At 40.7% G+C, this 22,600-nt stretch overlaps 1 protein-coding gene across 3 annotated transcripts in view; it reads right to left on the bottom strand.

Moving 5' to 3' along the window:
* KCNIP4 (potassium voltage-gated channel interacting protein 4) overlaps nt 1-22,600 on the bottom strand; it is a 262,017-nt gene that overhangs the window by 63,700 nt on the left and 175,717 nt on the right. The gene's annotated exons all lie outside the window — the stretch shown is intronic.

Here is a 22,600-nt window from a genome sequence, read left to right as displayed (position 1 = left end):
CTTATTCTGCATCTTTTAGGCAATAATAGTTCACAGGCATGCTGAATGATTAAATGGAGTGTTGTGTGGAGGAGTTTGCCCTGTTGAGCTTAGTAGTAGGTGCCAGGGAATCAAGCAGGAGGCTGACCCCACCTGACTATTCACCTTGCATAATGATACTCTATAGAGCTTGTGTATCTGCAGACAGAGCACTTCTACTGCTTTCTTTTACCACTCCCATAAACAGAAATAACCTTTTCTGTATTGTAGACTTTAAGGTACAGAGTAAACAAGCGAGATGGGAATAATAAATAAACCCCCAAAAGTTTACGGACCCAAATAATAATGGTTTCAAGCAAATATAAAATACATCAAATAGGTATGGTGCATACTAATAGATGGAAATAATTCAGCTTCCTACCTTGATAATGGGAAAATTTTTTCAACAAATAGCTATTGTAATAACATTGGTGCTCAAAGAATACAGCACTTTGTGCAAATGCACAATTTTCAAATAAATACAATATGTATATGTGTGCTTCTCTTAAGTCATGAGATGACCAAGCTCTTGCTCTAATAAAAATCTGAAGACAAGCCCTCTGGCCCGAACTGGCTCTGTGTTGGATAACAATATTTCCCTTTGCCAACCTTTACAATGAATATAAAAATTCAATTTCAGTGCTACAAGCTGGAAAGGGCTCAAGTGTCACCAGATTTTTCTAAGGGGATATTTTCTAGATTTTGTCTACATTTGTATTCTACTCATTTAATGGAAGAAGGTAATAGCATTTTTTCTATCTATTGGAGAAACTATTCCAGACATACACAGATGCAAGGTCAAGAAATACATTTTAAAAACCACAAAGAGAAACAAAATGATTCATTGGCTTCAAATCCTTGGTTCTTTTAATACATATGCCACGGAATATTAAATTATGAGCTCAGAAAGGGCACTACAAAAGTATACCCTGATATCTACTGCAAGAGTCTTCCATAGTGTGGCACGAAGAATTCCAGGATGGTTTCTAAGATTGTCCATGACCTAATGTACATTCCCCACATAATCTGTGGGGCTATTACTTTGACAAACTTTGCTCCATGATTAATAATGCTATATTCATGGCATGGTTAAATTTTTTTCCCATTTGTATACATGCCTCATTTTTGGACTCTATTAGTTACCACAAATCAGGGAGAACATTTGATAGTTGTCTTTTAGGACTAGCTTATTTCACTAAGTTTCCAGTTGCATCCAATTTGCTGCAAGATTGAATTTCATTCATTTTTCATTTTTATGGCTGAGTAGTATTCCATAGTGTATATACTCTACATTTTCTTTATCCATGCATCAGTTGATGGACATTTGGGTTGATGCCATACCTTTGCTATTGTGAACTGAGTTACAGTAAACATGGGGTACAAAGTAACTCTTTTATATGCTCTTTTCATTTTGTTTGGGTAAATTCCTAAGAGTGGGACAGCTGGTTCATATGGTAGATCTATTTTGAGTTTTCAATGGAATCTCTATACTGTCTTCCACACACAGGTAAATTAAAGGAAAGGATTTAACTTGGTAGGCCTTACTTAATCACAGGAGCCATTTAAAAGTAAAACGTTCCAACCCTCAGCATATAAGAATTCTCTTTTCTCCACATTTGGGCCAATAGTTCTTATTTTTTTTTTCTTTTTGCTTAACAGGCATTCTACCTGGAGTGACATGATATCTCATTATGGTTTGGACTTGGATTTTTTTGATAGCTAGTAATAGAGCATTTTTTCATATACTTGTTTTCTACATGTATTTTTTTGAGAAATGTCTATTCATATATTTTGTCCATATTTTAACTGGATTTTTCATTTTGATGGTTGTTTTTGAGTTTCCTATATGTTCAGTGCATTATTCTTTGTCAGGTTCTTTGAAAATGTTTTCTATTGTTTTCACTATGTTGATTATATCTTTAACTGTGTAGAAGCCTCATATAATCAATTTTATATAATCCCATTTGTTTACCATTTGTTTATTTTTGCTTTTTTCTTTGGCCTATGCATTTGGCTTTTGTCCAAAAAATCCTTACCTCACAGGGGTAGGGCAACTTTTTGCTGCCAAGAACCATTTGGATATTTGTAATGTCATTTGCAGGCCATACACGCTTACTGATTTAAACTTTAACCTGAATTGCTTCTCGCCCTTTTGGCTAAGATCAAGTGTGTGTAAACTTTAACCTGATATAGATTTATTGAATTGTATGTCCTACCTGCAGTTGCCTTGGCTGGGCCAGACCAAATTATCTTTTATGGCCCACAGGCAGGACGAACCCCTGTGGTAAATCAATGAGTCATCTTCCCTGTGTTTTCTTCTAGCAGTTTCATAGCTTCAGGTCTTCTGTTTAGATCTTTGATTCATTTTGTGGTGATTTTTTAAAAAAAGATTTATTTATTTATTTGAAATAGTTACAGAGAAGGAGAGGCAGAAACAGAGTGAAAGTTCTTCAATCTGTGGGTTCATTCCCCAAATGACCACAACAGCCAGGGCTGGGCTGATGCAAAGCCAGGAGCTAGGAGCTCCTTCTGGGTCTCTCATGTTGATGCAGGGGCCCAAGCATTTGGGCCATCTTCTACTGCTTTCTCAGGTGCATTAGCAGGAAGATGGATCAGAAGTAGAGCATCCAGGCTTTTTTGGAACTGGTACCCATATGGGATGCCAGCACTGCAGATGGCAGCTTACTTAACCTGCTAAGCCACAGTGCCAGCCCCCTGCCATTTTTTTTTTTTTTTGGTGAGATATAGTTGGGGGTCTTGTTTGATACTTCTGTATATGTATATCCAGTTTTCCCAATGTATTTTTTGGTGTCTTCAATGTATTTTTTGGTGTCTGTTAAGAATGAGTTAACAGTAGGTTTGTGGATTTATTTCTGGGATCTCCTTCTGTTTCATTTGTCTACATGTCTATTTTTATGGCAGTACCATTCAAATTAGTACAACCATTGTGAAGAACAGGTCCGCCTAAAAAACTAAAAATAGACTGTGTGACCTAGCCATCCTGCTTCTTGGTATGTGATGGGTAAAATGAAAATAACATGTCAAAAAGACACCTGTACTCTAAGTTCACTGTAGCACTATTCACAATAGCGAAGACATAGTACCAACATAGCTGTCTGATCGATGAGTGGCTAAAAATGTGGTATACATGCAGCATGAAATAATATTCAACCATAAAAAAGTAAAATTCTGGCATTTGAGAAAAATGGATGAAAACTGGAGGTAATTGTGTTAAATAAAACAAGCTAGACACAGAAAGACAAATGCTGCATGCTATTTTTCATAGATGGAAGTTAACAAATAAAACCTTAACTTAGAACATTGGCTACTAGAGGCTGGGAAGAGTAAAGGGAGGGAAAGAGGGAGTTTGGGTAATGAGTATCAAAACATGGTCAGATAGGGTAAGGTGTTCTAGTGTTCCATAGTGGAGTCAGGTGACTGTAGTGCATAATAATATATATATATTTTGTATAAATAATTGGAAGAGAGGAGCTGGTAGGTTCTAAACACAAAGTAGAAGGAAATGGTTTACTAGTTTGACTCATATTCTTTGACTCATATTCTTTCTCTCTCTCTCTCCTCCTCTCTCCTCTGTGTGTTGTATGCATGTGTGTGTGTGTGTGTGTTTATGTTAGAAGTAATGCAGTGAGCCCCATAAGGATGTACAAGATTACATGTTAATAAGAAAGTTCTTGACAATAAAAATTTAATTAGTAAAAGTTGAGTGTTTTCTCTGACTGCTTAAGAGGAAGCTAGAAATGGGAAACAAGAATGAATATGTATGAGTCACCATTTCTGTCTTAAAGATGGAGGAGGTTACATGGTAGGAATGTGTGCAGTCTTCCCAGATGCTGTTTGCAGCCCCCAGATGTAAGTCAGCAGGGAAATTGGAAATTCAGTAATATAGCCACAAGGAATTGGAATCTGCCAAGAAGAGTAACCCTGACTACAGCTTTTTCCACCACAGAACCTCCAAAGAAAGAGCTCAGTCTGGGTGACACCTGGAGCTTGGCTTTGAGCCTCCTTTAGGAGAGTAACAAACTAGGCTGTCCTGGACTTGATCCAGATAACCATCAACTGTTAGTAAATATACAGACTCCTGGCACTTGTGCTTTTTTTTATTTTAATTAACCCATATGTCTATGACCTTGGAATATTACAATTTAAGATCTTTGTGTTTCCTATCTTTTCCTTCTACAAACACTGCTTCTCTAATAGCTCTTTCTCCACTGTGTGTCAAATATTTTTTGACTTTAATGCCATCTCTTGTTATCATCCTTTCTAGTTTTATTGGGTGTATTATTCTGAATTCTTCAGGTTGATAATGTCAAAAATTTACTATAATATAGCTTATCAAAAGAGGAACTTTAGGGCCAGCGCCGCGGCTCAATAGGCTAATCCTCCGCCTTGCGGCGCTGGCACACCGGGTTCTAGTCCTGGTCGGGGCACCAGATTCTGTCCCGGTTGACCCTCTTCCAGGCCAGCACTCTGCTGTGGCCAGGGAGTGCAGTGGAGGACGGCCCAAGTGTTTGGGCCCTGCACCCCATGGGAGACCAGGATAAGCACCTGGCTCCGGCCTTCGGTTCAGCGCGGTGCGCCGGCCGCGGCGGCCATTGGAGGGTGAACCAACAGCAAAAGGAAGACCTTTCTCTCTGTCTCTCTCTCTCACTGTCCACTCTGCCTGTCAAAAAAAAAAAAAAAAAAAAGAGGAACTTTATTGGTTCATGGAATAAGTCAATTATAAGAAGGGCAGGGTTATAGATAGTATCAGCAACAACTAGACCAAAAGACTTGAAAGTCATGTGGAATATGAATCTCATCCCTGCTTCTCAGACTGGGTTTGTTCAAGTGGTAGAGAACATGGCTATGATGATTCTGGATCCTCATAAACTGAGGACTTCTTCCATTGGCAAGAGCATCTTCTTCTGGTTACAAAATTTCCCAACAAGGCTTCTGATCGATCTGACTTGTTGTTGCCCATATTCTTGAGGGGAAGTGGTAGAAGTGGGTTAGGTAAGAGCCAGGAAGCTCATGCCAGGGTTTCGTGGATGTGGGCAAAGGCAGCTCTCCGTGGCCAGGAAGAGTACTAAGCAGACAAGACTCCACGTGCTTCCTCATCCTAAAGCCATCCGCTCCTCTAAGGGTCTGTTTTCATTATCCTAACTTTGCCTGGATTGGTGCCTTCTGAGAACTCTTCTTTTTTATATCCACCTATCATTTGTCATGTCATCAATACTTTTTTTCTCTTATGCAGGATTTGAACAGAGCAATATGTTACTTTACAGAAAATTATTGGAAACTTTCTGCTATACTCAGCACAGAGAAGAAATGATTTATGAAGCAATTCCTCCTTATTGGAAGAATCTTTACCTTCTTTCACAATAAATTCAATTTTGGTAACTCTAGATTAAACCATGAATAAATCCCTCTACCATACATACAAGCCATATAAACCTATCTTTCATTCTTATTTGATTAAACTTTTCTTATCACTTAATACCTTCCTTTCCTCAAAATGATTAGAAAATTTCAAGATGAAATGATTCTTCATCTCTTTTGCTGGTTCAAAATATACTTTTTTTGAGTTTGGTTGGCTGCTCAAAAGATTCCTTTTTTCTTGAAGTCATCTAAATATATTAGTATATATTTTAATGTTGACTGCTTGAGACACCCACATCACATTCTGAGTGCCTGTGTTTGAATGGTGTCTCCCATTCTGATTCCATTTTTCTGAAAATTCTCATAAGAGGCAGCAGATGATTTAAATTATCTACTATTTCAAGAACATCTTCTTGAATTGTGTCTTCAAGTGAAAATTCTATCCCATTATTTCTTTCAAGGGTGGTGCTTCCCTTAATCTATTCCTTCCCTACCTATATTTTATGCCATTTTTCATCCTCTAATTTTTTAAAATAGGGTTTCTTTATTTGAATTTCTTTAGCATGTTCTTCATCTTTCAGTCAGCTTACATTCCTTACTGTGTGGTCAATACTGTCTTTCTTGCATATGTACCTTCTAATTTTGCCTTTACTTTGTGAGATATTTCTTTAAAAGGGTATTTACTTATTTGAAACATAGGAGATGAAGGAAGGGGCAGGGAGGAGAGAGGGAGAGGAGGTAAAGGGAGAAGAGAGAGAGGGAGGAGAGGGAGAGAAAGGGGAAGAGGGGGAGAAGAAGGACAGGAAGAGGGAAGAAAGGGAGGTGGAGGCAGGGAGCAGGAGGAGAGGGGGGACAGGGAGAAGAGAGGGAAAGGGAGAAGAGGAAGGAGGGGAAATGTGACGTGGAGTGGGAGGAGTGGGAGAGAGAGGAGAGGGAAAGGTAGAGAGAAAGAGAGGGAGAGGAAGAGGGGGGAGGGGAGATGGAGAGGGAGGACAGGAAGAGGGAAGAAAGGGAGGGGGAGGCAAGGGAGGAGAGGGAGAAGGGGGATAGGGAGAAGAGAGGGGGAGGGAGAGGGAGGATGGGGACCATTCATCTGCTGCCCTACTCCTCCAAAACCTGCAACAGCTGGGTGGGGCCAGTCCAAAGCCAGGAGTGAAGTCAGGAGCCAGCACACCATCTACATCTCTCATGTGGGTGACAGAGACCTAAGTAACCTAAGCTGTTATCTGCTGCCTCCCAGGGTATGAACTAGCAGGAAACTGGAATTAGAATCAAGCTCAAGCACAAATATGGGATGTGGGTGTCCCAAGTGGTGGCTTAACTCAGTTACTCCACAACGTCCGGCCCATTGTGTAAGATATTTGCTTTCTTCACTTTTTTCCTCTGAGCTGCCCACTTCCATTTCACATACTTGGCTGATCCATCATCTTCCTCCTGAGCTCTTGTATCTGTGTATCATGTGCTTCCTTCACAAAGACAACTGCTTTGATGGATTTTGCTCATTTGTTTTAAGGCTTATCATAAAAATATTTATTTACAACTTTCACCCATTTTGTGAAAACTTGGATTTTTTAGAATACTTTTCCATTTGATTTTTTTATGTTTTCTTATTTATTTTGCATAATATTATCATAGATCCTGTTTGTTTATTTATTTATTTCACAGACAGTGAGAGAGACAGAGAGAAAGGTCTTCCGTTGGTTCACCCCCCAAATGGCCTCCACAGCTGGAACTATGCTGATCCGAAGCCAGGAGCTTCCTCCTGGTCTCCCATGCGGGTGCAGGGACCCAAGCATTTGGGCCATCCTCCAATGCCTTCCCGGGGCCACAGCAGAGAGCTGGACTGGAAGAGGAGCAACCCGGAATAGAACTGGTGCCTATATGGGATGCTGGTGCTGCAGGCAGAGGATTAATCAAGTGAGCCATGGCACCGGCCCCATCTACTTTTTTTTTCCACTAACCATTTCTAAGGAAATATATTTTCTCCACTAGTTGTTTTCAGGCAATTCATTTAGGGTATAGGTGAGAAGTGAATTAGAAGTGTGTTTAGGAGTGCCATTTCATGTCCTGCTGCTCCACTTCCAATCCAGCTCCCTGTAATGTGCCTGGGAAAGCAGCAAAAGATGGCCCAAGCGCTGGGCGTCTGCATCCATGTAGGAGACCCAGAAAAAGACCCTGACTCCTGGATTTGACCTGGTCTAGCACCAGCTGTTGCAGCCATTTGAGAAGTGAACTGGCAGATGGAAGTCTCTCCCTCCCCTCTCTCCGCCTCTCCCCCTCTCCCCGCCTCTCCGCTTCTCCGCCTCTCCACCTCTTGGTAACTCTGCCTTTCAAATAAATAAACTAAATCTTAGAAAAAAGGAGTATGTTTAGGGCTAACAAATTACTCAAGATGAGCTAGAACTCTGAAACACATAATTTTAAAAGATATTAAGTATATGAAGAAAGTTTCAAAAATATTTGGTTTTGTTTTTACAAACTTTACATGTAAATCCTATTCTATATAGAATTTAGGAATGAATGGAATGTCTCCTCTCTCCTTTTTCCCCTTTTTCCCAACCTTTCATCCCTCTGTTCCTCAACCTCCCTCCTCCTCCCTTTCTTCTGTCCCCAGTCCTACCTCCATTCCATCTTCTTTCTCTCTTTCCCTCGCCCCCTTCCTCCCACCTTGACTACTCCCATCCTCTTGCCCCTTGCCTTCTCCCATTTCTTCAATCTCATTTCTTTATTCCTCTTTTAGTAGCCCAAATTGCAGGAATGATTCTTCTTGAAAGTTAACTTTTCTATGCATACTCCCATACAACATTTATTTTATACATATTTGTTCTTATGGAACATATCAAGTCTACAGACAATAGCAGCATTTGGCAGCCTGTGTATCAATAGGATCATTTAAATCCTGCACTGGATTGTATGTTGCCTCTATGTCTCTGGAAAACAATTTGTCATATACAATGTGCAAACCCCATGAAGCAGTAAATTGTTTTTCTAGGTGATTATTCTAGGTGTAGTCTTACACATGTGCTCCAGGAAACGTGCATTTTTATCACTGTATGAGGCATAAGAACAAAATACTGGAGACAATTCATATGTTCCTTGACAGGAGGATGACTATACAATTGGGTGTATTTAACAGAATGCCATACAGCCATGAAAATGAGTGAACTCTTTCATGCATGCGTTCCTGTACTAGTACCACAAACTAGGTGGCCTCGAATAACAGAAACTTAATGATTCACAGTTCATCAGGCTGGACGCTCAAAATCAAGGTGATCAACAGGACTATGCCCCTCTCAGGTTCTAGGAAAGAATGGGTGCCAAGCCTCTCTCCTAGCTTCTGATGGCTTCAGCCATTCCTCAGGGTGTAGCTCACCATCCCCTCCCAGTGTCTCTTCACATGGATTCTCCCTGTGTCTGTATCTGCCTCTGTGTCCAGATTTCCTCCTTTTATAGGAACATAGGGTATATTGCATTAGGAGGTCTACCCTACTCCAATCTAACCACCTTAACTAATAACATCTGCAATGACTCAGTTTCCAAATAGTCACATTCTGAAGCCCTGTGGGTTAGGACTTCAAAATATGAATTTTGAGGGGGCCGGTCCAAGCCAACCCATATTAATGTCTATATATAGATCAATCTTACTAATATAACATTAAGTAACAAAGAATGAGTCATATAAGACTATAAGAGTATAATCTATTTACATGAAATTTAAAAAAAAATGTAAAAACCCTGCATGGTATTTAGAATATATACATATTCTATGAAAACAGAAACACAATGAAGGATAATCATCACAAAATCCAGCATATTGTTTTCCTGTGATGTGGAGGGGGTGTGGACACCTGTTGGAGAAGGGCTGGCCAGGGTTATGTTCTCTTTACTAAGCCGAGTGGTGATTGGAGGAGTATTTGTTTTATTTCAATTCATTTAATTGTACACATGGTATATATGGTCTGTTTCAAAATAAAATAATCAGGGGAAGAAAATCACTTGGTTAGTAATCTAAAATATATGTACAGTTTTGCTTTTGTGATTTTTGCATACATTAAATTATAACAATCTAAAACCTTCTACTTCTCCCTAATCATTTTCAGATGCTGCTTGTGTCCACATACTGATCTACGTCATTCGTGTGAAAAGTTGTGCTTTCTGGGGGCTAACACTGTGGCACAGTAGATTAAGTCACTGCTTGCAATGCCCACATCCCATGTAGGAGTGTCCATTTAAGCCCTGCTTCTGATCCAGCTCCGTGTCAATGTACCTGGGCAAGGGGCAGAGAAAGGTCCAAGTGCTTGGGCCTCTGCAACCCACGTAGGAGCCACATACTCAACTTTCTAAGTATAGTTTCCAAGAGTTACAAAAAACATTTTATTCAAAACCGCATCTGAGGACTACCTTTATTTCCATTCTGGGAATTTACTTCTCATTTTCATATTCTCCCTGTCATTCACCATCATGACTTCTATCTCTTAATTTACAATGAGTTCTTAAGCTATATTATTAGTCTGGGCATCTCTCTTTTCCTAACATAGTTACTGCATTCTCAGTAATTTCCCCTTTATGACTCATAATCACGCCATAACCCATAGCTCCCCAAGGCAAGTCATTATCTTGTCTTTGACAAATCTCCCTGCTTCTGCCTTCCCTATCTCACTGACCGAGCCTCACAGCTGGAATCTGGAACTCGGCTCTTCCCCTGCTCCATTTACCCTTCTGTCTCAACTGCTTAGCACCAAAATCAGCTTCCTCTTTTCTCCATCTTCACCACCATTGCTCTTACCCAGTGGTTCTCAAAGTGTGGTTGTAGGACTAGCAGTGTCCACATCCCCTGGAACGTGCTGTAAATGCTAATTCTGAGGCCTTACTCCAGCCCTGTAAATCAGAAAATTTGCTCCCATCATATTTACTACTGCATTCTTGATCTGATGCCACAACCATGCTTTATTTCTACTGTCTGAATTTCTATTACTATGATTTTTTCTTGACATCCTTCTTCATGCTTTCAAAAATTTTTATTTCCTTATTTGAATATATAAGTGAACAAGGTATGTGGCCCCTTAAGTGATACATGCTGATTCACTGAGTTAAAATTTCCCTTCGCAATATGAAAATGGAGAATTCTACTCCACATGGAAGAAGCTCATAGCCCTGTGACTTCGCTTGCTTTTGCCATCACAGCTGATTGTATGCTGAATTAATTCTCTTGACATTTTTTGAATGACTGTGAAATCTTAATTTGTAGAGTTGCCTTTAAAACATTCAGACTATGGGACTGGCATTGTGGCACAGTAGGTTCATATGGGTACTTCATATGGGTACTGGTTTGTGTCCAGCTTCTGTCTTGGCTGCTCCACTTCCAATCCAACTCCCTGACAATGCACCTGAGAAAGCAGCGTGAGATGGCCCACATCCCTGTGCCTCTGCCCCCTACATGGGAGACCTGGAAGAAGCCCATGTCTTTGGCCTGGTCCAGCTCCAGCCACTGTGGCCATTTGGGAAATGAACCAGCAGATAGAGGATCTCTTTCTGTGTAACTCTTTCGAATAAATAAATGTTAAGAAACCATTTGGACTCCATTTAGATCAAGGATAACATTTATTGTAAATGTTAACCTTTATTTTCTCATTAACTCATGTTAATGCCACCAGTACAGCTTGGCATCAAACCAAACAGCACAAGACAAGCATGAAGACCCTAATCACATGGCAGTTTTCAGAAATAAGAGGCCATTCAGTAATCCTATAATAGGGGTTAGCAATTGATCACCTGTGGGTCAAATCCAGTTGATTAATCTGTTTTCCATTACTATAACAAAACCCCTGAGACTGAGTGACATATAAAGAAAAGAGGTTTAGTTTACTCATAGTCGTGGTGACTGAAAGCCTAAATATCATGGTGCTGGCTCTTGTGATGGCCAGCTGGCTGCATCACATCACGGTATATAGCATCAAGGTGGGGGCAAGTATGGGAGGGAGAGATCACATAGGAAACCAGACCAAGGGGAGGATCCAGGCTTACTCTTTTTTTTTTTTTAAGATTTATTTATTTGCTTAAAAGGCAGAGTTATAGAGACAGAGACAGAGAGAGAGATTGATTCCATCCTCTGGTTCACTGCCCAAATGACTTCAATGGCTGGAACTGGGCTGATCTGAAGCCAGGAGTCAGGAGCTTCTTCCAGGTATCCCACATGGGTGCAGGGGCCCAAGCACTTGGGCCATCATCTGCTGCCTTCACAGGCACACAAGCAGGGAGCTGGATCAGAAGTGGAGCAGCTGGAACACACAAACTGGCACCCATATGGGATGCTGGTGCTAAAGGCAATGGCTTTACTTTCTATGCCACAGTGCTGGCCCTGACTAGGCTTACTCTTTTTGTAAAAATCCCATCTAGAGAACCAATTCAGGGTCCCATAGAATGACCTTAATTCCTTCTGAAGGTGAAGTCCTCTGTGATGTGATGACTTACTACTGGACATCACTTTTCAGTGATATCATTACTTCTTAACACTGCCACACTGGGAATCAAGTTTCTAACACATTAGACAAACCAAATCCAAATCATCACAATGGCCTACTCCTATTTCTGCAAGACCCATGAGTAAAGAATGATTTTTGCAATTTAAGTGTTATAAAAAGAACATATAATAGAGACATTTAGTTCATAGTGTGTAGAATGTTTACTATCTGGACTTATTATAGAAAATGCATACTCCTGTCCAAGACTATCTTTAGATTTTTTTTTAAATAAAGAGTTGCCATGCAATGAAAACACACAATGGGAGATATCTTCTAGAAACCTTCAGAACCCTTGGACACATTTTCAGAAAATGAGCAAGAAAACATTTCTGTCTAACAGACAATGTGGTCAGTTAGTTAAGGTCCAATGCATGTGAGATAAAAACACTAACAGGCCATTGCACTGGAGAAGCACAACCATTTATGGGTTCTAGGACCAAATGGAAACAATTTCCAGTATTGTCATAAAGAGCACACTATGGGGAGTCCTCACTGCCATGCGTACAGTAACAAAACAGCAAGTTTCAGAGAGCCAATACATATAATGATTGTATGCTCTGCCTAATGACACTGTGCCAAAATACAATCCAGTAAAGGCAGTTTTCAGGGAACCTGGGGTGAGGGTCAGGTGGTTTGTTTTCTATCGACCGAGCTTGATGCAAAGCTGGTTTACAGATTCTGGAAGAATGGAGAGACTGATGCCCTTTGCCCTTCCTCTTGCAGAATGGGTGAACACATGAGTTAACCATTCCATCTGTTACACAACTGAAGGCCAGTTTTTCTATGGTGCTGGCTGAATTAATACCCATGTTTTTGCTTTCACTACACAAGAACATAATAGGGAGTGTGGCAATGCAAATTCCTGGGATAAGATTAAATATATCACTAAAAACAATAATGGTATGAAGGCAATCTGTTACTTGAGATAGCTTCTCTGTTCACGTAATGCAAAACTGACAGATATCACATCAGAGATCGTAACCTAGCCATGATATTCATGTCAATGGGTTTTGAGATGAACTCTCCAACATAATTTTAGTTAGAAAGCAATTATACTTAGCTGTTCCAAAGGACTGATCAGTTACGCACTTAAAAAACATACAACATAGGTATTTGCACTTACGTACTTATAAGTTTATTATATTAGAAATTCTCAAGTTTCTTAAGCATACTTCTTGCTTGCTTAATTAACATTGTTAAATGGGGGTGCGCCACTGCCCTCCTTTAAGGTATTCCAAGAAAGCTGCATTTGCTATTTGTTAAAGAAGTAGCTGTTTTATTACTAGATGGACAATTTTCCCATTACTGATTCAAATCGGCTCCACATCCAGACTTAACTAAGGTGAAGTAGTTAGAGAAGACCACCACATCACTGTCACTCATCGCTGTCTCAATCTGCCTATACAACATTGTTCTGCAAGCTGTACTCAGCTTTTTAAGTCAACCATCAGTAATTTATCTACCATAACTGTATGCCAACTTGTCTTCTCTTATTCTTAGCAAAACTGCTGATCTACTCAGGGTCAGGGGCTGTTTTTCATATTTGGAGTGCCCAGCATAATAACGGAGTGAGAACTTATCTGTTTCCTTCGACACTCAGCACACTTGATCTGAAACAACTTGTGTGACTGGCTCAGCTGTCAGAGAACTGCACAGGGCCATAACATTGACTTACTGAGTTGCTTGACCTCTGTAGTACCTATAACTTTATAATACTCTGAAAATCACTGGGGATTGGGAACCACTCTAACAAACCGAGGCCAGGAAATTTGTTAAGGAGAAATGCCTGGCCCAGCACTGGCTGTTGTGAACATTTGAGGAGCAAAGCAACAGATGGGACAACTGACTCTGTCTTCCCTTTCAAATAATAATAAAAGAATAAAAATGTGGGATTTTATCCTAAGGCAATGGAAAGTACTGAAAGCATTTACTAGATGGATGACATTAACAAATGTTCATTTAAAAAATGTTTACTAGGGGCCGGTGCTGTAGTGCCAGCATCCCATGTGGGCACTGGTTCATGTTCCAGCTGCTCCTCTTCCAAATTCAGCTTTCTGCTATGGCTTGGGAAAGCAGTTGAAGATGGCCCAAGTGCTTGGGCCCCTGCACCCACGTGGGAGACCTGGAAGAAGCTCCTGGCTTCAGATTAGTCCAGCTCCCATCATTGTGGCAATTTGGGGAGTGAACCAATGGATGGAAGACCTTTCACTTTGTCTCTTCCTCTCTGTCTGTAACTCTGCCTCTCAAAATATTTTAAACAATGTTTACTAAATCACTGTTCCCTAAGCTCACCTTCTTCTAAAACTACTGTATACATCTCTCATATTGATGGGTGTGGCCTTGATGACTAATAAATGATAGTTTTTAAATGTTCAGTAAAAATGCTAATGAATTAATGAAGTTCAATTATTTTTGTTTGGATTGTTATAAAAAAGAGCCACAGGTGCCCTTGGTGCTTTCATGAGGAACACAATCCAAATGACAGCAAGGCTAACTCCTTGTTTTCAGTGGTACTTTAGCTTCACCATATCCAGTAGAGTTCCTCTCTGGACCATCACCCTGTCAGAGAATTCTTCACAGTGATCATCACTATTTCAAATGGTTTGTTTTGTTTACATTTTTGTTGTTTGACTTAGGCCAGATCACAAATCATATCTTTTTCATCGCAATATCCCACACATAGGCACAATGTGACTCCGTGAATATTTGTTCAGTATATTAAAAAAATAATTCACAAAAAGAAATGCAAGAACTGGAAATCACACTTGTGACCTTGTGTCCTTCATTTTATGAATGAGGGGTGGGTATAGAGGGAGTCTGAGTTGGGATAGAAGAACATGTGGAGCCTTTAGAGAATTTTTTATTGTTATTTGTTCTACTTAAATCACTTCTCACAGAGAAACCAAAGTACAAACTATAAAGGGCAAAGTTACTACTGAAAGAACCCACATTTTGCAAATGTGGACATTGGTCAGTGTCTCTCTCTCCATTCTTCCAGATCTCTTACTTGAGAAATGAATTAGTAATTTCTCAATGATCTGTGTATGTGTTTCCTACGTTTTCTTGCCATCATAGGATATTGTATACTTCTTTCCTGTTATCAGTAATATTTGAGTAATAAAAGCTCTCTTGAAATCTAATAGGGGCCGGCATCACGGCTCATGAGACTAATTCTCCGCCTGTGGCCCCGGCACCCCGGGTTCTAGTTCCGGTTGGGGTGCCAGCTCCGTCCCGATTGCTCCTCTTCCAGTCCAGCTCTCTGATGTGGCCCGGGAAGGCAGTGGAGGGTGGCCCAAGTGCTTGGGCCTGCACCTGCATGGGAGACCAGGAGGCAGCACCTGGCTCCTGGCTTCAGATCGGCACAGCGCGCCAGCCATAGCAGCCATTTGGGGAGTGAACCAACGGAAGGAAGACCTTCCTCTCTGTCTCTCTCTCTCTCTCACTGTCTAACTCTGCCTGTCAAAAAGAAAAAAAAAAATCGAATGGAAAATTTCCTCCCAGGAAACATCTAAAAGCATGAAACCTTACAAAGCTTGGCTAGCTTTATAGTGGTGGCATGCACCTGTTGCTCATTTCAGAAGCCTGCTTATCTGCGCACTATTTTTTAAAAGATTTTATTTGAGGGAGAGAGTCACAGAGAGGGAGACACAGAAAGGCCATCTATCCGCTGGTTATCTCCCCAGGTGACTACAACGGCCAATGCTGTGCTGATCCAAAGCCAGGAGACTTGACTTGGTCTCCCACGCAGGTGCAGGGACCCAAGCACTAGGGCCGTGTTCTACTGCTTTCCTAGGACACAGCAGAGAGCTGGATCCAAAAAGGAGCAGCTGGGACCCAAATTGGCACCCACATGGGATTCCTGCACCACAGGCAGAAGCTTAGCCCACTACGCCATGGTGCTGGCCCCATCTATGCACTATTCTTAACCTTCCTACTCCAAAGCATGTTGAAACTCAGCCCTTAATCCTGCATAGGGTGTCCAAAGGCTCCCACCCGCTGCAGTGCTAATGGGTGAGCTGTTTAGGGCAGGAACCCAGAGGCAAAGCTGGAAAAGCCTGGTTTCTTCCATGCACTCCTCTGGAAAAGAACCTGCATGAACTTGTTATGACTCAGGCCAAGGTGAGAAATCTGACGTCTCTGCCAATGGTAGCACTTGACAACTAGGGCCAATCTGTTCTTTGTAGCTTCCTGTATGAACAGTTTATCACTTGAAACAATTTTCTCATTGTTATTGTCACTGGGGAACAAAGACTGCAACAGCAAACCATTGTTCAAGTCCAAAGTCATTTTGTGGAGAAAATGAGATAGTAGACCAGTCTTTTTGTCCTTTATTTTATCACCCCCTCTGGCATCAACTTATGGATCTGATTTCTATTTTCATTTTTGAGTCTTTTCTCTGTGACCTCAGGTCAGAGACAATATCAAGGACAATGTGCTTTAGTGAGCTTATTTACCTAAGCCAATGTACAAGAGAGTAAAGAGGGTAAAGCTGCTGCCTGTCATGCCAGGATCCCAAATGGTTGTTGGTTTGTGTCCCAGCTGCTTCGCTTCTGATTCAGCTCCCTAATACTGTACCTGGGAAAGGAGTGGAGGATGGCCCAATGTTTGCGCCAATACACTCACGTGGGAGACCCAGCACAAACTCCTGAGTCCTTCCTTTGGTCTGCCACATTTCTGGCCATTGTGGCCATTTTGGGGAGTGAACCAGCAGATGGAAGATTTCTCTCTCTCCCTCCCTCCCTCTGTCCCTCTGTCCCCCTCTCCCTTCCTCTGTGTGTGTGTGTGTTTCTCTTTCTTTCTGAAACTCTGCCTTTCAAATAAATAAAAAGTTAAAAAGAAAAGGAGTAATGGAAAATTTAAATTATGTTTATTAGAAAATGATTTGGGGAGGCCAGCATTGTGGTATAGTGGATTAAGCCACTGCCTACATCCCATATGGGCACCTGTTTGAGTCCCAGATATTCCACTTCTAATCCAACTTCCTGCTAATATGCCTGGAGAGGCTGTGGAAGATGGCCCAAGTGCTTGGGCCCCTGCCTGCACTCATATGGAGGACCCAAATGAAGCTCCTGGCTTTGGCCTAGCCCATTGCTACCATTTGGGGAATGAACCAGAGGATCAAAGATCTCTGTCTCCGTCTTTCTCCCTGTGTAACTCTGCCTTTCAAATCAATCAATCTTAAAAAAAAATGGAAAATTAAACAAAAGTGATCTTGGAGCCAGAGCTGTGGAGCAGTAGTTAAACTGCTGCCTGAGATTCTGGTATCCCATATGAGTTCTGGTTTGAGTCCTAGGTGAGACATTTCTGATCCATCTCCCTGTGAATGTGCCTGGAAAGCAGCAGAAGTTAACCCAAGCCTTGGGCCCCTGCTACTCACTCATACAGAGACCTGGACAGGATCCCTGGCTCCTGGCTTCAACCTGCCCAGTCCCAGCTGTTGTGGCCATATGAAGACTCCAACAGTGGATAGAAGATCTCTCTCTCTCCATACCCCTCCCTCCCTTACATTCTAACTCTGCCTTTCAAATAAATAAATAAATCTTTTAAAAAAAAGTGATCTGGAATTCTGACCATCATTCCAACTGAACCTGATGCTATTCACAATGTACAACTTCAGTCTTCAATATGATTATAAATTACATATAATGCATATGTACACACACACACACAATCACCAAGGTGGATAGAAGGAGTTCAATCCTGAAGGGCTGAATGGGAAGAAATCCAGCAACAAGAAATCAGATTTTTTTGGTCACAGAAATAACAAATGTTTATAAGTATTTGAGATGACAAATACTTTGCTCTTTACAAGGCTTCTGGATTTGCCTTTCGCAAAATCTCATGAAACTTTCAAATCAAATTTCAGCTGGAAAGTTGGCACACTCGCATTAAAGGCAGCTGTGTGCTTGTAAAATTCCTTGGCATTTGGTGCTTTCAGAGATTTAGGAAGTCAGTGAGCAGCGACTGTGCATCAACAGAGGGCTGGCGCATATGGAGCAGCTGAAGGAAATGACCTCCGCACATCTGCAGAGTGGATGTGTTCACCTGTGGCCAGTGTCACCAGTGATACCCTCAAGTCTCCTCGAGGTAGTCAAAATAGGGAAAGTAGGGAGAATCAACGTTCCTTCAGGTGAGTTGTTAATAAGAGATTTTAGTAATAGGGAAGTCTTTCTGGTCTATTTGTACTTGGTCCAGTTTTCAACCAGATCTTAGAGATATCTTTGTCCTATCTCCATAGAGAAAATGTAATATGAAATTAATATAGCGAGGTGGAGCCAAGATGGCGGATAGTGAGGACGTGCGCCGTAGTTTGGGAAAATAAAGTTTCATAAAAGTGGAATTACTGTAGCCTCAGGAAAAGACTCAAGAAAAAAACTGCAGAGGAAATGCTTCCGGATCTAGTGGATGTGACACAGAGGACCTACAGGGAGCCCACCGCGTGGAAACTCAACCACGGGAGACGAGCCGCAGAATCTCACCAGCGCGGGAACCAACGGGAGGTTAGACAAAGACCTCAGAAACCCGAGACATTGGGGGGGGGGGGGGAACAGAGGCCTCTCCCTTCACTCACCAAGCAAAACAAAGAGCACCACCATTTTACATATGTAAAGCACAGCCAAACTCAGTAACTTTGGTGAAACTCTGAGAACACATTGAGGGCTGCATAAACTCTTTGTGTGGTCCCAGGGGTAGATCAAACGAATACTCACAGAGGCCAGATTTCAACTACCCTCAATTCCACTCCCAACTGAGTCAAAAAAAAAAAAAAAAAAAGAGAGAGAGAGAGAGTGATCCAGCAAGGAGCAAGGGAGTGAACAATCTGGGAGAGTCACTCTTTGCACAGCCTTAAACCTGAAGAATCAAGCATAGCTCTCTGGCCACACCCATCACAGCTCCTAAGGATCCAACAAAGCAGACAGCCCACTTAGAGGCATAGTATAACGAGAAAAAAACACCACAGCAAAAAAACAAAAACAAAAACAAACAAACAAAAAAAACCATAAATTATCTCCAACATGCCAAACAACAAACATAGAAGCCGAGGTAACAAGAGCAAGGAAGACACTATGATGCCCCCAAATGAACAAGACACCCCAATGCAAGATTATGAAGATGAAGAGATCGAAGAAATGCAAGAAGCGGATCTCAAAAAATTGATAAGAACATTAATAAGTTCTCAAAAACAAATTCTTGAACTACAGAAATCCTTCATGGACAAGATAGAAAATCTCTCTTGTGAAAATGAAATATTAAGGAGGAATCAAAATGAAATGAAACAACTGGTAGAACATGAAACTGTGATAGTGACAAAAAACCACAATGAAATGAAGAACTCAATAGATCAAATGACAAACACATTAGACAGCCTTAAAAACAGAATGGGCGAAGCAGAAGAGAGAATATTGGATTTAGAAGACAGAGAACAGGAAAGGAGACAGTCAAATCAAAGAAAAGAAGAAGAAATCAGAAATCTAAAAAATACTGTAAGGAATCTACAGGATACTATTAAAAAAACCCAACATTCGGGTTCTAGGAGTTCCTGAAGGCATGGAGAGGGAGAAAGGATTAGAGGGCCTTTTTAGTGAGATACTAGCAGAAAATTTTCCAGGTTTGGAGAAGGACAGAGACATCCTAGTACAGGAAGCTCATAGAACCCCTAGTAAACATGATCAAAAGAGATCCTCACCACAACACGTTGTAATCAAACTCACCACAGTGAAACACAAAGAAAAGATCCTAAAATGTGCAAGAGAGAAACGCCAGATTACTCTCAGAGGATCTCCAATTAGACTCACAGCTGACTTTTCATCAGAAACCCTACAAGCTAGGAGAGAATGGCGAGATATAGCCCAGGTACTAAGAGAGAAAAACTGCCAGCCCAGAATATTATATCCTGCAAAGCTCTTATTTGTGAATGAAGGTGAAATAAAGACCTTTCACAGCAAACAGAAATTGAAAGAATTTGTCGCCACTCGTCCAGCCCTGCAAAGATGCTTAAAGATGTGTTACATACAGAAACACAGAAACACGGTAACCAATATGAAAGAAGATAAAGGTAGGAAACCTCACAGCAAAAGATCACAGGAGTCTCAAACCATATATTAGAAAAAATCTTTGGCAAATGACAGGGCAAAGTTACTCCTTCTCAATAGTCACATTGAATGTTAATGGCTTGAACTGTCCAGTTAAAAGACACCAATTGGCTGATTGGGTTAAGGAACAAAACCCATCTTTTTGCTGCTTACAAGAAACTCATCTTTCCAACAATGATCCATACAGACTGAAAGTGAAAGGCTGGAAAAATATATACTATGCCAACAGAAATGAAAAAAGAGCGGGCGTAGCCATCTTAATATCGGACAACATAAACTTTACCACAAAAACTGTCAGGAGAGACAAAGAGGGGCACTATTTAATGATTAAGGGATCCATTCAACAGGAAGATATAACGATTATCAATGTATATGCACCTAATTACAGGGCACCAGCTTATTTAAAAGACTTGTTAAGGGACTTAAAGGGAGACTTAGACCCCAATACAATAGTACTGGGGGACTTCAATACTCCACTCTCAGAGATAGACAGATCAACAGGACAGAAGATCAACAAGGAGACAGCAGATTTAAATGACACTATAGCCCAAATGGATCTAACAGATATCTACAGAACATTTCATCCTACATCTAAGGACTTTACATTCTTCTCAGCAGTACATGGAACCTTCTCTAGGATTGACCACATACTAGGCCATAAAGCAAGTCTCAGCAAATTCAAGAGAATTAGAATCATACCATGCAGCTTCTCAGACCACAAAGGAATGGAATTGGAAATTAGCAACTCAGGAATCCCTAGAGCACGTGCAAACATATGGAGATTGAACAACATGCTCCTGAATGAACAATGGGTCATAGAAGAAATTAAAAGAAAAATAAAAAATTTCCTGGAAGTAAATGAGGATAAAAGCACAACATACCAAAACCTATGGGATACAACAAAAGCAGTGTTAAGAGGAAAATTTATATCAATAGGTGCCTACATCAAGAAATTGGAGAGGCACCAAATAGATGAGCTTTCAAGTCATCTCAAGGATCTAGAAAATCTGCAGCAAACCAAACCCAAACCCAGTAGGAGAAGAGAAATAATTAAAATCAAAGAAGAAATCAACAGGATTGAATCCAAAAAAACATTACAAAAAATCAGCCAAACGAGGAGCTGGTTTTTTGAAAAAATAAACAAAATTGACACCCCATTGGCCCAACTAACTAAAAAAAGAGAAAAGACTCAAATCAATAGGATCAGAGATGAAAAAGGAAACGTAACAACAGACACCACAGAAATAAAAAGAATCATCAGAAATTACTACAAGGACTTGTATGCCAGCAAACAGGGAAATCTCTCAGAAATGGACAGATTCTTGGACACATACAACCTACCTAAATTGAACCATGAAGACAGAAAACCTAAACAGACCAATAACTGACACAGAAATTGAAACAGTAATAAAGGCCCTCCCAACAAAGAAAAGCCCAGGACCAGATGGATTCACTGCTGAGTTCTACCAGACATTTAGAGAAGAACTAACTCCAATTCTTCTAAAACTATTCAGAACAATCGAAAAAGAGGGAATCCTCCCAAATTCTTTCTATGAAGCCAGCATCACCTTAATTCCTAAGCCGGAAAAAGATGCAGCATTGAAAGAGAATTACAGAACAATATCCCTGATGAACATAGACGCAAAAATCCTCAATAAAATTCTGGCCAATAGAATGCAACAACACATCAGAAAGATCATCCACCCAGACCAAGTGGGATTTATCCCCGGTATGCAGGGATGGTTCAACATTCGCAAAACAATCAACGTAATACACTACATTAACAGACTGCAGAAGAAAAACCATATGATTCTCTCAATAGACGCAGAGAAAGCATTTGATAAAATACAACACCCTTTCATGATGAAAACTCTAAGCAAACTGGGTATGGAAGGAACATTCCTCAATACAATCAAAGCAATATATGAAAAACCCACGGCCAACATCCTATTGAATGGGGAAAAGTTGGAAGCATTTCCGCTGAGATCTGGTACCAAACAGGGATGCCCACTCTCACCACTGCTATTCAATATAGTTCTGGAAGTTTTAGCCAGAGCTATTAGGCAAGAAAAAGAAATTAAAGTGATACAAATCAGGAAGGACGAACTCAAACTATCCCTCTTTGCAGATGATATGATTATTTAGGGGACCCAAAGAACTCTACTAAGAGACTACTGGAACTCATCGAAGAGTTTGGCAAAGTAGCAGGATATAAAATCAATGCACAAAAATCAACAGCCTTTGTATACACAGGCAATGCCATGGCTGAGGAAGAACTTCTAAGATCAATCCCATTCACAATAGCTACAAAAACAATCAAATACCTTGGAATAAACTTAACCAAGGACGTTAAAGATCTCTACGATGAAAACTACAAAACCTTAAAGAAAGAAATAGAAGAGGATACCAAAAAATGGAGAAATCTTCCATGCTCATGGATTGGAAGAATCAATATCATCAAAATGTCTATTCTCCCAAGAGCAATTTATACATTCAATGCAATACCAATCAAGATACCGAAGACCTTCTTCTCAGATCTTGAAAAAATGATGCTGAAATTCATATGGAGACACAGAAGACCTTGAATAG

Source organism: Lepus europaeus, chromosome 16 (assembly GCF_033115175.1).
Source record: "Lepus europaeus isolate LE1 chromosome 16, mLepTim1.pri, whole genome shotgun sequence".
Taxonomy (NCBI): domain Eukaryota; kingdom Metazoa; phylum Chordata; class Mammalia; order Lagomorpha; family Leporidae; genus Lepus; species Lepus europaeus.
This window is presented reverse-complemented; position numbering and strand designations above follow the sequence as displayed.